Consider the following 5520-nt stretch of genomic DNA (forward strand, 5'->3'; position numbering starts at 1 on the left):
GGGGGGGGTAGAGCGGGTAGGTCAGGGCATACTTTTAGTATGTGGTTACGAATAAAGTACTAAGTATATATATATATATTATTTTTTATTTTTTTTTAATTATTTATTTATTATGTATGTTTTGGTGTTCTTTGTAAATTGATGTATGTGGTAGATGTAAATTAATCATTAAATGAAAAAATTAAAAAAAGATATACCAAATATAGATGAGCCGTTACATTTTCTGTCAAGTCTGAAGCCCCCAGCTAAGACCCAGTATTATCTTCCACATCAGAATACTTGCGCATTGGGGGTGCTTTGTAGCACATAACTGGTAATAGTGTCAGAGATCATTGTCATATGTGTGATACATAATGCTGTCCTTGAAAGTAGAGTGAACATTCAATAAATATCTCCCAAGAGAAGTAAGGAAAAATTCCATTTGAATCAGAGGAATCGGGAGAGAGGGAGGCAACTTAGACATCATCTCATCTGATTTCTTTTTATAGTATTTTATCAGACATCCCAACTCTCCCGGACGTTCCGGGACTCTCCAGCTATTAGCGGCTCCCGGTCGCCCTGGAGATAAACATTTTTCCCTGGAAGGTTTACTCTGCTCTATCTAGCAGAGTAAACCTTTCCCTGCTGTCTGTTTTTTTTTTCTGGCATCAGGACTGCTGGCAGCCATCAGTTAGAGAAAAAAAAACAGCATAGGAATTAATAGCTAGATTGCTATTGGCTATTTCAATTTGCAATAGCCAAAAGCAAGCTGGCTATTGCACCTGCCCACTGCTGCTGTCAATCAGCAGGGGTAGACCTGAAGCTCGCCATCAGGTCCTACTCTGTTAATTGACAGCAGCAGAGGGTGGGTGCAATAGCCAGCGTGCTATTAGCTATTTCAATTTGCAATAGCCAATAGCAAGCTGTGATACACTATTAACAGAAATGTAACTTATTTGTGTATCACTCCAAGCTTGCTCCAGTGACGGACTACAATCTAATGTTTATTTTACTTATTTTGTATTGACATTGTAGACCATGAAAGGAGCGAGTTTAGAGCTGTGGCTACTTTACAAATCTCTGGTGATGAAAATATTTTTATCAGGCAAGACCTTTACCCTCTAATAACTTCCCTTTTAAATTGGCATTCAGTCCAATTAAATATTTAGACAATTTTCCTTTTCCCAATTTTTTTTTTTTAAACTGGCAATCTTTTTTTTTGCATTCTAATTTTTAGAGAAAGTAGAGCTTTAGGCTCTGTGTTTACTGACAGACAGAGTACTATATATATATATTCTGAATTTAAAAACATTGATAAAATGTAAATAGGATTGTAGCACCCCAAGAGTCTGGAGAAAAAAATAACTCTTAGTTAGTAAACAATTGGAAGAATAGGTCACCAGCACTCCAAATATTTAAAATGAATAAGTCCTTTTTATTGGACAATAGTGTCACAAAAGATCAAAAAAGAGCCGACGTTTCGGGGCCGCGCAGGGTCCCTTCCTCAAGGCAAGAGATGTGACAATGTGATAACATCCACATACTACATATATACCCCACATTGTTAATTCATTAGTAGTGAACACACCCCCAGTGATGTCAGAACGGCGGGAAAAAGCGCCATATTTTAAAATACATAGTCTCATTTAAAATCATAATATCATTATATACATAAACATCCAGATTACTTACTGAATGCTCCCCATAGTCCTGCGATCAGGATCGGTGCTGTGGCCGTGTGTCATCCGTCATAAGGGTACTATGTATATGACCTCCGTAGCATTACATTCCGATATCCAATGGTGTGCACAGCGTCGCCTAGTATCAGCGCGTACAATACGCGTCATTCGTAACCATGGTGATCGGGAGATACAACTCTCCTCTATCATATTGCGCAAGTGCCAACCTATACAGGGACTCAATGCGGAGGAAACCAGCATATAACGACTATACTGGTGTCAATGTCACACAGGCACAGCACCGGACATCAGGCTGGGGGAACAGAAAACATGATGTTTTAGGAATAAGACATATATAAATAAAGTATAATGAAACAAATCATTTTCACCAACAATATACAGAAAACGAATACATAGTCAAAAAAAAAACTCAGACAAATACAGAATCACTATAAACGCACGGGGAGGGAGGGAAACATAAAAAGACAAAACAGAACACAGGAGGAATCACATGTATGCATGCAAATAATGCCTTACATGGAAACTACAGGGCATACTGATAAATAAACATAAAAAGAAAAAGATCAACTCTAGGGTCATACAATTGGTATAATTAGTCTAATTATAAAATATTATTTATATAAAAACTGGTATGTCTTAGTATGAACTAATGTATTTTTGGTTGTTAAAAAGATACATGATTAGGCATATCCGATCTTAGTTAGTAAAGACAGCAAATGTCTAAGCAAAATTGGATAAGGAAGGGTTTAAAGGGAAAGGCAGTTTTACATTCAATAAATGAGAATATTTGCATACAGAACAAATGAATGAATCACACATTACTACATCTCAGCGACTACCCTCTAACTTTTTGACAGTAGCCTATCAGGCAAGTAGCTAAACGAGAGCAGCAGCAAGAACAAAACACTGATAAAAGCAAACGCATCCTGAGTTTTAAAGACCAAAGCTTGACACCCTAGAGCAGGCATAGGCAACCTTGGCACTCAAGCTGTGGTCAAACTACAAATCCCATCATGCACCTGGCTTTGGGAGTCATGCCTGTGGCTGTCAGAGTCTTGCAATGCCTATTGGGACTTGTAGTTCCACAACAGCTGGAGTTTCAAGGTTGCCAACCCTGCCCTAGAGAGTGAAACTCTGCCCATAAGGTAGAAAAATTACTTTCTTAAAGAGCCCACCGCTACAAAATAATGCAACTTCCTTTAAGCAAAAAGGGTTCCACTGTCACAGTAGAAATAGCATCTTGACCACAGAGATATCTTATCTTTCCTAACTACCTCTTATGAAGTGCAAAGTCTCAAAGGAACAAAAAAAAAAAACCAGAATGTCTCTCAGTCCTTTACTTTGGGGTACTGAAGGCTCTTCTTTGAACAGGTTGCAAACATCCATACACTTTATCTACTGGCAGTGCAGAATAGCCATTTCTCTCTCTGGGCTCTCTATACTCGTTCTCCCAGTAACAGCATGGTCGTTCCACCCAGAGGCGTAACTAGAAACCCCAGGGCCCCGGTGCAAGAAACCATTGAGCCCCCCCCCCACCAATAAAAACATGATTTTGGATACCTTTTTTTTTTTCTTCTATTAAATGAAAAGTATTTTTTTTTTCAGGGCTAGTTCACACCAGCTCCAGTGTGTTCCGGCCGATTTAGTGCTGGAACACACTGGATTGCAACCCGTCCAGCTCACTGCGTTCTGGGGGGTTCCAGCAATGCATTATAATGTAAATAATAACAGCTTTTTAACCCCCCCCCCACAAAACACACACACATTTGTGCATCCCTACTTAATAATATAATGTATTGCTGGGACTTGTGGTCCTGCATAGTTGGTGCTATGCAGGACCAAAAACGTGACAAATTGGGGCTTTTTAGGTACATAGATCGGTATAAAAACTAAATATTTATTGTGTTAGCATAAAAATACATATAACTATACACAACATGATAAAATGTGATTAAAAAACCTTGTAATCTACAATTGATTTAGGACATTATTTAAGGCAAGACAGCATAATGCATATATTGAAACTACAAGTTTACAGAGTTGGTAACAGCAGATAACCTGCTTACAAACTTATTTACAGCACAGTCATGTATCATCCTGAAACAAAGGGAGCCAAACCAGAAGGCATCTATGCCGGGGGTCACAGAGGGTACGAAACTAGCCAGGATGCCCAACTAATATCTCTAAATACTTGATAACCATGGGAGCATAAAACGTGTCTGGAAAGAGTGAATACTAAAAAAAAAATAGTTTTTACCCAGCCAGGGTGATGTTGTATCCGCGTCTGACACCCTCTTCTATCCACCGCACAAGGATCTCAAGCTGGGAAGGAAGAGTTTACCATTGGAAGGCCTACTGTATAGTCGACGGATGGATGGTAAGTAAAACAATCTTTTTATTTATATTTTTGAAAGACTTGTATGCATATAACAAAAAAAAATACATAGACATTACGGGGGTAGGGGGGAATTGCTGGTGGTTGAAGCATAATATATGTCTGTGGGGGGCATTATGTATGTATTGCAGTGACAAGAAAATGTGAGATATTTCCCTTTTAAAATAGAAAAAAAGAGATTGAGAACACAGAGTTCTCTGAGGCACACACAGTCCTCAATCTCTTTTCTACATCCCCGGTTATAAATGAACAGGAATCATCTATACTGAGTGCTCCTGATCATTCATAACATGAGGACAGGGTATGTTTACTATAACCACAATCATGAATGTACTGGAGGTGATGTAGATCACTTCCCATTCATTCATAATTGAGGGCACAGTAAACGTACTCTGTGCTCAATTATTTACATACACACGCTGTCCTGTGAGAGCACTGGCTGACTTTGCCCAAACACCAAACACACACCGCACTCCTCTGATCTGTGACAGGAGGCTGAGCGGTGTGGGAGGAGAGACGCCGGCCACTCACAGCGCTCTCCTCCCGCAGTGCTCGGCCTCCTGTGACAGTTTCTCTCCTCCACGCTGGGACACAGAGCAGCGCCCAGCCGGGAGGAGAGAAAGAACGGATGCACCGCTGTATCGGCCAGAAAATAACTTTCAGCATTTTGCCAAAAGTGCCATTTTCGGCCACTATGTTTCAGCGGCCAATATATCAGTGCATCCTTAATATATATGTATATATATATAAATGACTTCTTCCAACAAGACAATGCACCATGCCACAGTGCTTGTATTGTGCAGGAGTGGTTTCAAGAACATGAGGGAGACTTTACCTTGCTTAGGTGGCCTCCACAATCACCAGATCTCAATCCAATTGAGCATTTGTGGGACGAAGTTGAAAGAGCCATCAGGCAGCTAGTTCCACAACCATCAAACCTCACAGAACTGGACAGTGCTATCCATCAGGCATGGTGTCAGATTCCTCGCATCACCTTTCAACATTTCGTGGAGTCAATGAAAGAAGAATCGCCGCAGTATTGAAGGCAAAAGGTGGCCCAACAAAGTACTGATGGGGTGGTCATAATAATCTGGCCACTCAGTGTATATACACATACAGGCAGTCCCCGGGTTACATACAACATAGGGACTGTAGGTTTGTACCAAGTTGAATTTGTATGTAAGTCGGAAAACAGGTAAATTTTTTAAGTGTAACTCCAGCCAAAATTTTTTTTTTTCAGTTTTGGATAGCATAGGGAAGTGTCACGTTTGTTTTGCTGTCTGTTCTTGTTGTTCAGAAGATTATAATATAATAAAAAAAAATCTTTATTTAAAATGACACCAAAAAAAAGTTTTTTTCTATTTTTAATTTTATTTTATAAACTTTATTTTTTTTATTTGTTTGCATTTTTAATTTTTATTTATTTCACTTTTTTGTAAAAATCTT

Source organism: Nanorana parkeri, unplaced genomic scaffold (assembly GCF_000935625.1).
Source record: "Nanorana parkeri isolate BGI_ZX_2015 unplaced genomic scaffold, ASM93562v1 scaffold1490, whole genome shotgun sequence".
NCBI classification, from domain to species: domain Eukaryota; kingdom Metazoa; phylum Chordata; class Amphibia; order Anura; family Dicroglossidae; genus Nanorana; species Nanorana parkeri.